The sequence below is a fragment of the Crotalus tigris genome, unplaced genomic scaffold, assembly GCF_016545835.1.
Source record: "Crotalus tigris isolate CLP2741 ecotype Arizona unplaced genomic scaffold, ASM1654583v1 scf7180000024298.760630, whole genome shotgun sequence".
In the NCBI taxonomy this organism is placed as follows: Eukaryota; Metazoa; Chordata; class Lepidosauria; order Squamata; family Viperidae; genus Crotalus; species Crotalus tigris.
In genome coordinates, this window is record NW_024100471.1 from 235,111 (window position 1) to 247,076 (window position 11,966).

Consider the following 11,966-nt stretch of genomic DNA (forward strand, 5'->3'; position numbering starts at 1 on the left):
CAGAAGGGACCCCCCTCCCCTCTTTGAACCCAGAGCCAGTTAACACACTACTATGGGTTCCACCTTGAAGATGGAGGGCAAAGTCCCCCCCCCCAGGCTTAAGACCCTGCCAAATAGCTGGTGGAATTGAGACCTGCAGGGAGGGCCCCTTCCCCAATCTGCCCCCCCCCAGCACATCTGTATGGAGTCACACACACCCCATGCACAGCTTGCACTCTGCATCCAGCTGTGGAGCTCTGGTTTGGTACTGCCTTTTGGCCGGCCCACCTCGCAGGGTGGCTGTGCGACTAAGAGGAAGGGAGAGAAGGCAGGAGCAGGGCCGGGTGAGGACGAACCCCCCCCCTGAAGATGGAGACCCTGCCAGGGGCCCCCTGCTAATATCTGAGGCTTCTTTGTGGTTCCCCCCAGCTTTGCCTCCACCCCCCCTCCTTCCCAGACAGCTCATTTGCATAAATCTGGAGGGGGGCTTTTTGCTCTGCAAACACACCAGCCAGGCTTCCCCCCCCAGGTTTCCCAGGGGAAGGGGCCTCCCCCCTCCCCCCCCAGTGGCAGCCCGGCTAGAAGAGTTGACCCCCAGGTTGAAGGTCAGGGCCTCTGCCCCCTCCCCCTTTCAGATGCAAATGGGGGGCAGGGCTCTTTGTGCCAAGAGGTCAAGCTTGGGGGGAGAGGGGGAGGGGGCTGCCTCTCTTTCAGAGCCAGGCCAGGGAGGAGGGGGTCCCCCAGGGGGGGAACCAGGGAAAAAAAGAGCCCCCTCTTGGCGTGGTGCTTTCCCCCCCCAAGACCCCCCACCCAAATAGCTAGCTAGCGATTGGTTTTTGGTGTGGGTTTGTGTGTCTGTGTGTGCACACCCACACAGGCACACAAAATAATTCCTCTGGGCTGAAACTAGTTAAGAAGATTTGACTTATATCTCCCATTATTAATTGATTGATTGACTGACTGACTGAAGGTCAGTTAGCCAGGTTCAATAGCACACACACACACACACACACACACACCCCCAGAAGGCCCTGGCTGGATTCCCACAGGACTCTGTGCCTCATCCTTCCTGCTTTAGGGTCTTCTTTTGTTATTCCGTTTCCAACCCAGACTGCCTCAGCAAAAAGGAGGGGTAGACTGCCTCCAGAAAGGGAGGCTCCATCAGCCATCCGTCTCCTGGCTTACAGGTAGTCCCCGTCTTATGACCACAGTTGAGCCCAAAGTTTCTGTTGCTAAGTGAGACATTTTGTTAGGTGAGTTTTGCCCCATTTTGCAATCTTTTTTTTGCCACGCTTGTTAAACGAATCATTCTAGTGATTAGTTAGTGGCACGGTTGTTAAGTGGACCCAGCTTCCCCATTGACTTTGCATGTCAGATGAAGGGGATCACCTGACCCCGGAACATTTAATCGTCGTAAATATGAGTCAGTAGTCAAGTGTCCGAATTTTGATCACGTGACCCTGGGGAGGCTGCAGAAAAATCAGCTTTTTCAGGGCCATTGTAACTTTGAACAGTCACTAAACAATGGTTGTAAGTTGAGGATGGCTTCTATTTATTATTACTGGTAGTTATAGGTCACTTTAACAGAATAACAGAGCAGGAAGGCCCCTTAGAGGTCTTCTAGTCCAGGCGTAGGCCGCCTTGGCTCTTTTATGACTGGTGGACTTCAACTCCCAGAATTCCTGAGCCAGCCATGCTGAGGGGAAAGGGAGAGGTTTCCAACCTGAGCCATGCTGACTCAGGAATTCTGGGAGTTGAAGTCCACGAGTCATGAGGGGGCCGTAGTTCCCCCATGCTGGCTCAGGAATTCTGGGAGTTGAAGTCCACGAGTCATGAAAGGGACCATAGTTCCCCCATGCTGGCTCAGGAATTCTGGGAGTTGAAGTCCACGAGTCATGAAAGGGACCATAGTTCCCCCATGCTGGCTCAGGAATTCTAGGAGTTGAAGTCCACGAGTCATGAAGGGACCATAGTTCCCCCATGCTGGCTCAGGAATTCTAGGAGTTGAAGTCCACGAGTCATGAAGGGACCATAGTTCCCCCATGCTGGCTCAGGAATTCTGGGAGTTGAAGTCCACGAGTCATAAAAGAGCCAAGGTTGCCTACCCCTGCCCTATGCCATTTTAGACAAATGGTTGACCAGCCCCTTCTTAAAAGCCTTCATCACTGTTCACTGCCATTGTAACCTCGAACAGTGGCTCAATCTGCAGTTGTGAGTCGAGGACTTATAGTAGCACCACACTGGGCCTGGGTGATGAGTGTGGGGGTGAGCACTGACTAAAAGGCTTAGCACCGTTTCATCACACAAGCTGATTTCGCTGCCCTCCTGTTTGCAGCTACCCAGGAGAGAGTCATCCTTAAAGGCAGGGAAACTGAGGCAGGAGCACAGCAGACGTGGCTTCCAGCAGCCCCGTTCCCATGAGGGGGGGGGTCATTATGCAAAGCAAGCACATAAAAACGTCCTGGAAAACCTGAATGAGTTGTTTGCTCATCGATCTGCCTGGCTGATGATGGGCAACCCCTCCAGAGGATTGCAGAGACTGGCGTCCATTAGTCCAGAAGGGGGTGGGGGGGCTGGCAGTGGGGCAGGAGGGTGTTAAGGAGAAACTTCCTATCAGGGAGGACAGTTAACCCGTGGAGCAGAAGTCGTTGTGGGGGCTCCCATCACTGGAGGTTTATAAGAAGAGACTGGACGGTCACTGGTCTGAAATGGGTATAGGCTAGGGCAGGGGTCTTCCAACTTGGCCCTTTAATGACTTGTGGACTTCAGCTCCCAGAATTCCTCAGCCAGGCACGCCTGCCTGGCTGAGGAATTCTGGGAGTTGAAGTCCACAAGTCATCAAAGGGCCGAGTTTGAAGACCCCTGGAATAGGGTCTCCTTCTTCAGCAGTGGGTTGGACTAGATGACCTCCACGGACACTTCCAGCTCTATTCTGATTGATTAATTTGAATCCAAGGATCAGTTCCCAAGTGGCAGTCAGGTATTCACGCCCAGGCTTCCTCTACCTGGTGTCCAGTCTCTCCTGCAGCCCAAGCTAACATGGCCACGGAGGGCAGCGTCCAGAGGGAGGGGCCTGGCCCAGCACAGCCTCAGGGGGTCAACAGGAACTGGCAGATGCCCACCTCACTTCGGAGATCATTTGTAGCAGAGAAAGGGGCAGAATTCTCTCTAGAAACTGGAGCAAGCAGCTAAAGTGGTCTCCGTGGGGAGGGATGGGGGGCTTGAAAAGAGAGCCAGAGGGCTTTAAGAAAAGCCCCTGCACCATTTCATGCTAGGGTGAGCCCTCTGACCCCCCCCATCTCCTTCTTCCTCCCAGGAGGGGTCCAGCCCCCCTGCCCCTTACATTCAGCCTGTTTCTTGCATTGGGGGTCTTTGAAGAATTAGACAGAAGAGGGAGTGGATTAAGGCTTGTGAACACAGCCATCCCCCAGCCCTTCTGTCTAAATTTCCTCCCAGGCACATTTTAAAGAACGGTAAGGTTAAAGGGGCCTCTGAGGTCATCCAGTCTAGCCTGCCCTCTCCAAATTTAGCTGGGAGTCCCTGAGGGGTGGGGTTCTGCCTCTTTTGGGTGAAGGGTCTCCTCCGAGAAAACGTGTCCCATGTTCTCCTGGGTGGGGCAGTTTTGTCAGCCGATTTTCAGTCTGGCCGTGTTTCCTATAATAAACCGCTAAATCAATTTATCAAGTTTTATGCTTACTATTTCTTTGACTGGCCTGGAAGATAAAATACATAATTAGATCAGGGGGGAAAGGGGGGGGGGAAGGCTGTATTTTAACCAGTGACGGGATTGTTTTAAATGTTACCATGAAAATTTAAAAATTTCCTATCCGTCTCCTGGAGCAGCCCAGCTAAATTTCTCCTCTGTCCAATTGTTTGTCTTTTCCATGATTTAATTTCTAATCTGCTCTTCGCCTGCTCTTTAATACTTCTGAATTATTCAGAATTTTATCTGTATTGACGTCCTACTGCTAACTTTCCCAGTCTCCGCCAAGCCTATTGCTCTCCTTTTTACTAATACTGTGGCTCTCATCTTGGTCCTATCTAAGTCTGGGGCTCTTATTTGGAGACACCCAGACACACCCAGACACACACACACACACACCCAAGACAAATCTCTTCTGATGCTCTCCAGAAGGTTAGATCACAGATCCCATCTTCTCCAGCTGGTGGATGATGGTACAAATGGCAATTCAGAACATCTGAAGGCCTCAGAAAGGCTGACCGGGATTCTCCACTTTATTTTCCACTTGCCTTGGAAAAGTCTCTGCTAGCTGCAGTTAGATCGACAAAGCAAGTTATTGCCCCGTTTATTTATTAATATTATGAATATTTGATACTGCCTACCAACAGATCCACCAAGCTGATATACAGCAGTTGCACTGACAAAAACATAACCATCAATAAAAGCCTCCTGGAAGATTTAGAAGAAGAATAAACTCAAGTCAAAACCGTTTTCAAAGGCCAAGTTGTTATTTATTTATTTGTGTTTAAAATGGCCTTTATTTCTAAAAACAAATTGAAGCGTTTTGTTCTTTGATGGCGGGTGGTTACGTGACATCCTGAATCCTTCTGTGTGATGTTGGTTTCTCCTTCCTGCCAACGTCTGCTCTGACAATGGTGGCTGGGGAGAAGGTGTGGCCCTTGGCCCTCCCAGGGCCCCACAGGAGTCTTACCTGTGGATCTGGTCTCAGGTGGGGGGGTATTTTTCTCAGGGACTTTCAGAAAGGCTCTTGGGAGGAGGATGGTCAGCAGTTGACACGGTCAGCTGTGGAGAATGGGTCTCCCATAGCCTCCTTCCTGATGCAGTGGAAAAATGTGGTGTGGATGGTCCCACCACCAGATGGACTCACAGTAGCCAATACGTGGCCCTTAGTGGGTTCTGTCCACCTGGCATGTAGTGAGGTGAAGCACCTGCAGGACAGGAGGCAACGGATGGAAACTCATCAAGGAGAGAAGCAACCTGGAATTAAGGAGAAATAATAATAATAATAACAATAATAATAATAATAAAAATAAAAGTTGGAAGGGACCTTGGAGGTCATCAAGTCCAATCCCCTGCTCAGGCAGGAACCCTACACCATTTTGGACAGATGGCTGTCCAGTCTCTTCTTAAAAACTTCCAGTGTTGGAGCATTCACTGCTTCTGGAGGCAAGTTGTTCCACTGCTAATTGTTCTAACTGTCAGGAAGTTTCTCCTTAGTTCCAGGTTGCTTCTCTCCTTGATTAGTTTCCATCCATTGCTACTTTGCCCTCAGGGGCTTTGGAGAATAGCTTGACTCCCTCTTCTTTGGGGCAGCCCCTGAGATACTGGAAGACTGCTATCATGTCCCCCCTCGTCCTTCTCTTCCTTAAACTAGACCAGAGGTAGGCCACCTTGGCTCTTTTATGACTCGTGGACTTCAACTCCCAGAATTCCTGAGCCAGCATGGCTGGTTCATGAATTCTGGGAGTTGAAGTCCACGAGTCATAAAAGAGCCAAGGTTCCTACCCCTGAACTAGACCTACCCAATTCCAGCAGCCGTTCCTTATATGTTTTAGCCTCCAGTCCCCTAATCATCTTTGTTGCTCTTCTCTGTTCTCTTTCTAGAGTCTCAGCACCTTTTTTACATGGTGGTGACCAAATGGCCCAGACATTTCCCTAATCTGCAGATGTCGTGGAAAAACCCACTGAAAAAAAAAACGAAACAAGAGACAGGAACACAAAACAATACTTCTTACTTTAAGATTCAGAGGTTTATTTCAGCAATGTGGCTAGCACAATCCGACTGGCAAGATTCTGTTATTAGAGTAGAAAGAGTTTCGCTCTTCCTGTGGAGTTGATTCCCGGTTTGGCCTGCCTGGTAGGGCTGATGTTGACTCAACAGTCTGACTCCTTGTCAGAAGGATCTGGGTGTCCATGGGGGGGGGGGAGGAGGGCAGAAAGTCGGTGGGAACCAGCAACGGCTGCCATAAGAAGCCCCTGCAGTGTTGGGCTGCGTCAACAGAGTTTAACACTAAGGACACAAAAAGTAAGGATGCCACTCAAGCCAGCCCTGGACAACCGGAAAACATGCAGGGGGGTGAAGGGGCTCCTGCAGGCAGGCTCCCCGGAGGAGAAATTAAAGGAGGCATAATGAAGACTTCCAAAGGTAGTCAGAGTAGCTGGGAGGGACTTCGGAGGTCTTCTAGTCCAGCTCAAGCAGGAGACTCCTCCACCATCTCAGACAAGTGACCGCCCAGTCTCTGCTCCCATGATTAGCACCCACAACGTCTGAAGGCCACCAGCCGTTCCATTTTGGGCATGGCCCAGTCAGCCTCCTGCCGTCCACGGGCTCCATCTCTGGAGGTGCTCAGGCCATGGCTGGGCAGCCTTTGGTCTGGGATGGCCAGAGGATCCTGGCCTTGGTGGGGGGGAGAGAGGGTGGCCAGAGGGTCTGCAAGACCCCTTCCAAGTCACGGGGGGGGGGGTCTGTTCTATCTTTCCTGCCAGCAGTGGGCACGCCCCCCTTTTCAGGTTTTAAGGCTGGAGCCCAGGAGATTGGGTGCCCAGGGCAGGGCCTCCTCTGACGGGGGGGGGGGCAGGGTAGGGGGCTGCAGGCGGGGCTCCTTTCCAGCCAAGGCAGGTCCCAAGGGTCACACACACACACACACACCCGTGACACCCACACCTGCCCTTCCTCGGCCTCCTGCGATGCCTTTCTGCAACCTTATTTTTCTAACCCCGCCCCCCCGGGCCCCAGCCGCCCCCCCCTCTGCCCTCCCCCCCCAGACGCCCCCTCTTCGGGACGAGGACTCCGGGCCAGAGGCAAGTCCGGGCAGCCGCTTCCGCCTCCTCCCCCCCCCAGGGCGGGCGAAGGAATGCGCGCAGCTCGCGGGCGGAGGGGGGGGCAGGGAGGGGGGGAGGGGGCGGCTTCTCCCGCTCGGCCCCCTTTTGTGTCCCCGACCAGCCGAGCGTCTCCGGAGCGGCCCCGCACTTCAAACGCGCCGCGCCAGCTGGACGGGGCTCTGCAAAGCGCGGCGGGCCGGGCCGGGCCGGGCCGGGGTCGGCGGCGGATCCGATTTCGCCCTTTGTGTCCCGCGTCCTGCAGGGGGGGGAAGCCGAGGCGGGGGCTGCGGGGGGGGGCAGAGGGCAGGTTTGGGCCGCCCGGGAGCCCCCGCTGAGCCCCCCCGGGCAGAACGTTCCAGAAAGGCTGCCCCCCCCCCGGCCAAAGGGGCCTCCCCCTCCCCTTGGGGAAGGGCAGGGCGGCCTCGGAGCTCAGGGGCAGCCTCGCTTGGCCGGAGCCCCGTCCCGCCTGGCCTTTGCCCCGGAGCGGCCCCTCCTGGCCGGCCCTTTCCGGTCAGCTGGGCCGCTGCCCTCCTGGGACGGCCAGGCCGGAGGCTGCGGCGGCGGCGGCTTTCAGCTGCAGCAGCCCGGAAGCCCCGCAAATAAAAGGATGCCTAGTTGAATTAACTCTCGCAAACTTTCTGCTCGGGATGAGCTCGACTAGGTTTGCCCAGTGGGGGGGGGTTGGGGGGCAGCCCCATGTAAGACTTGACTCTGCTTTGGAGGAAAGATCCGGTGTCTCCAGCTGGCTTTTATTTTGGGCAGGGATCTGCCCAGTGTTGGTTATGAGTGCCGAATCAGCTGTTTTAGGTAGAAAGACAGAAAGATGACAGATACAGATAGCTAGGTAGGTGGGTAGATGATGGATAGAGATATAAATAGACAAAAGATAGATATGAGAGAGAGAGATCATAATATAAAAAGACGTTGAGATTTTGGGAAAAGGGCAGAGAAGAGCAACAAAGGTGATTAAACGCCTGGAGCAGTGGTTCTCAACCTTTCTAATGCCACGACCCCATAATACAGTTCCCCATGTTGTGGTGACCCCCAACCACTTAGACATCACCGGGTGCCAGGAGCGTGGCCAAAGAAAAGGGGGAAAAAATGGCGGACAGTCTTGTTTGGCGACCCCCGTGAAATGGTCGTTTGACCCCAAATGGGGTCCCGACCCACAGGTTGAGAACCACTGGCCTGGAGGCTAAAGCACGTGAAGGAGATGGGTCTGGCCAGTCTAGAGAAAAGAAGGACCAGGGGGGACATGACAGCAGTCTTCCAGGATCTGGGGGGCTGCCACAGAGAAGAAGGGGGTCAATTTATTTTCCAAAGCACCTGAAGGCAGGACAAGAAGCAACGGATGGAAACTGACGAAAGAGAGGAGCAACCTGGAACTAAGGAGGAACTTCCTAACAGTGAGAACAATTAACCAGTGGAACTCCTTGCCACCAGAAGTTGTGGGTGCTCCATCACTGGAGGCATTATAAAAGAGCCAAGGTTGCCTACTCCTGGACTAGACAGTCACTTGTCTGAAATTGTATAGGGCAGGGGTAGGCAACCTTGATTCTTTTATGACTCGTGGACTTCAACTCCCAGAATTCCTGAGCCAGCATAGTCTCCCTTTCCTCTCAGTATAGCTAGCTCAGGAATTCTGGGAGTTGAAGTCCATGAGTCATAAAAGAGCCAAGGTGGCCTACTCTTGCTATAGGGCCTAACTGCCTTCCAGTTCTGTCAAGGTGGACACATGAGAGGTGATATAGAGAGGTAGGCAGGTAGATGTAGATAGGCAGGTAGGTGATACGTAGAGATATAAATAGACAAAAGATAGATGACAGATGATGGACAGACATAGATGACCGATACAACAGAGGGTGGAGAGAGATGGACAGAGAAGACAAATAGGTGGACCCTTTTTTCTGGCAAAAAAAAAAAAAATCCAACAGAGTCTTTTTCTGAGTCCCACCCTGAATTTAAACTGGGCTGCAGTTCCCTTCTTTGGAGGCCGGAGGTGGCTGGACTGAGGCAGGATTTAACTTGGGGGGCAGGGGGGGAAGGGGGAGGACAAGTTGCCTGTGGGTTACATATATAACCTGCCTGTGCACCAGCAGCCCCCTCCCCTCCCTCCCCTTCCCCTCACCCCAATTTCAGTCCTTTCTCAGCCCAGCTGGGCATCTGGGGAAAAGATCTGAAGCTTTTAATAATATTTATGAGTCATTAAAGATACCTCCAAATCTTTGGCTACCACAGTCAGTCCTTGACTTACGACCACAATGGAGCCCAAATTTTCTATTGCTAAGCGAGACGGCTGCTAAGTGAGCTTTGGTCCATTTCACGATCTTTCTTGCCGCAGTTGTTAAAGTGAATCGGCTTCCCCGTTGGCTTTGCTCGTCAGGTCACCAGAGGGGGTCCCGTGATCCCCCTGGAAGCTGCGACCATCGTAAATATGAACCAGGTGCCAGGCGTCTGGACTCTGATCACGTGACCCCAGGGAGGCTGCAGCGGTCCTAAGTGTGAAAAACGATCCTGAGTCTCTTTTTTCCAACACTGTTGTAATTCTGAACAGTCAAGTCAATGAACTGTGGTTGAGGATTGCCTGTAGTAGTAACTCCTCTCTCTTCCTACAACACTGTTTCCAACCTTGGTGGCTTTAAAATGGGTGGATTTCAATTCCCAGAATTCCCCCGTCTGCCTTGCAGGGAAGGGAGGGAGGGAGGGAGGGAGGAAGGAAGGAAGGAAGGAAGGAAGGAAGGAAGGAAGGAAGGAAGGAAGGAAAAAGTGATGGGTGAGGAGGCAAGGGAAAAGAAGAGAGGAGGGAAGGAGAGGGAAGAAAGGAAAGAAAGAAAGAGGAAGGAAGGAAGGAAGGAAGGAAGGAAGGAAGGAAGGAAGGAAGGAAGGAAGGAAGGAAGGAAGGAAGGAAGGAAGGAAGGAAGAGAAAGGAAGGAAGGAAGGAAGGAAAGGAAGGAAGGAAGGAAGGAAGGAAGGAAAAAGTGATGGGTGAGGAGGCAAGGGAAAAGAAGAGAGGAGGGAAGGGGAAGGAAGGAAGGAAAGAAAAAGAAAGAAAGGGGAAGGAAGGAAGGAAGGAAGGAAGGAAGGAAGGAAGGAAGGACTGACTTCTGGCTGTGGGTCACTGCCTTACAACCTGGCGTAAGGCCAGAGAGGGCAGTAGGAGCTGAGGGTCCGAGCCCCTTCCCAGCTGGGTCTGGTGCACCTTCTTAGGTGGACTCAAATGTGTGAACAGGCCCAAGACAAAATCAGCAGAAGTTCCCAGAAATGGGTGGGTTTGGGGGATGAGCCTGTGGCTCAGTCCCATAGCGGCAGTGGTGGGATTCAAATAGGTGAACAACCGGTTCTCTGTGTGGATGCCGCTTCCGAACGTCTGTTCTGGGCCCGGGCAACAAGAAATTAGCTACCGGTTTTGCCAAAGTGGTACGAACGGGCTGAATCCCACCACTGCATAGCAGTAAATCTTGTTTCTGTGGCTACATTCAGACAACCCACCAGCCCCTCTTCCTGTTGCAACAGCTGTACTCCCATGACGTGGGGGGGGGGCCAACAAGGCCCCTGTGGTCAACTTCTGGCCCAGCCTGCTTGGCCCAGAGCTGGGGATCCCCAGTGCTCCCCCCCCCCAAGCTGCAGCAGGCCCTGGCTGGGGACCAGTCACAAGTGGGGCTGCCCCAGGCAGACATGAGGGTGGCTCAAGGGAGCCTGGGGGCCTGGGAGGGGGGAGGGGGCCTCCCCTTGGCCGGACTGTCTGAAGTACTGGGGGGAGGGGGGGTGTCGATTCCAGGCCCTGGGCTCTGACCGGAAAGGGCCAGAGACCCTTTGGCTGGACCCCTCCCTTTCCTCCCCCTGGACTCTGCCCTCCAGAGACCTCCTGGGTGGACTATGCAAGGAGTGATGTCTCTGGACGAGGCCACGGGTTCAGGTTTACCTCCCCCAGATGCGCTGGGCTTTCCCCTTTTCCCAGATGGGCCTCTTTCCCACAGGAATTATGGCTCCCCCAGAAAAGCAGTCCATAGAGCTGGTCCAGAAACACTATGTGAGCTGCAGTTCAGGCCCAGCAGGCACTAACCTTAAGATAGACCTTGCTGGATTGTGGAAGCTCCACTGAGTGTAATGATGGCTCCTGCAACGGCCCATCTGTGAACGGGCTTCCTCTCTTGCGAGCCAAGCAGGTGGGTGGCCCATGTCACACAGTCGGCCAGAAACGGGCCCCGGATTGGGGGAAGGATCTGGGGCAAAGCTTCCCCACCCACCCAGGCGGCTTCTCCAGAGCTTTTCTCCTCCAGACCCCCAGGAATTGGATCCTGCAAAACCGGGACAGGCAAAACACGGGGCGGTTGTGGGGATGGAGGGCTCTTAGCCTTGATGGGCTTCCTCGGGAAGCTGGGGGACCAAGGAGAAGGCAGGCTGGCGGGCAAGGTGGTCCAGGGCTCCCCCCCCCCAGAGCCTGGCCTCTGCCCCAGAGCTGCTTTTCCAAAAGGCAGCTGGACTTTTTGTTGTTCCTTGAAGACGTTTCACTTCTCATCCAAGAAGCTTCTTCAGTTCTAGACAAATGAAAAGAGGTGAGCAGAACTGAAGAAGCTTCTTGGATGAGAAGTGAAACGTCTTCAACAACAAAAAAAAGTCCAGGTGTGTTTGGAAAAGTCACTTTGGGGACCACCCTGACCCTGATGACTCTTCTTGTCTTCCTCCCAAACAGCCTTGCAAAGGTTTTCAATGCCCAGAAGCTGAAGGGGGTGTCAGGGTACTTCTCAAAGGGGGGGGGGAATATTCCCCGAAAGGCCAGAGGCCATATTCCCCTATGACCCACTCAGCGTCGGTTTCACACAGCCAGCTCCCAGGGCTGAGCCTGGAAAGATCCCACAATCCCCTTGCCCGGCTCTAGTGGTCGTCTCCAAGTGGGGGGGGGGGAAACTGTCCTGGCTTCCTCCTGCCCCGGAGCAACGGGGAAGGGCAGACAAGCTCCGGGGCTTTGACACAGCTTCCCTCGGGCACCGGCCGGGCCCCCCAGCCTCCTTCGGCTGCAGGACCCCCGCGAAGGGGAAGCCGCCACGGTGTGAAAAATCAGCGCGCACCTTCCTCCCCCCGCGGAATTCCTGCGGCGGGGCCTCCGGGGTCCCTCGCGCGCCGGGGGGGGGCAAGAGCCGAGGGGGCTTCGGGGGCAGATCGGAGGGCGGCGGCGGGGCGG

General features: G+C 54.0%; 1 long non-coding RNA gene across 1 annotated transcript; it reads right to left on the reverse strand.

Annotated features, from left to right (window-relative positions):
* Positions 1-4,544: 4,544 nt before the first annotated feature.
* LOC120299516 lies at positions 4,545-11,273 on the reverse strand. The gene is made up of 3 exons (XR_005554429.1): positions 10,848-11,273; positions 9,000-9,279; positions 4,545-4,890 (listed from the first exon to the last, which is right to left on the reverse strand). It is a non-coding gene; the product is annotated as an uncharacterized LOC120299516 (long non-coding RNA).
* Positions 11,274-11,966: the final 693 nt, after the last annotated feature.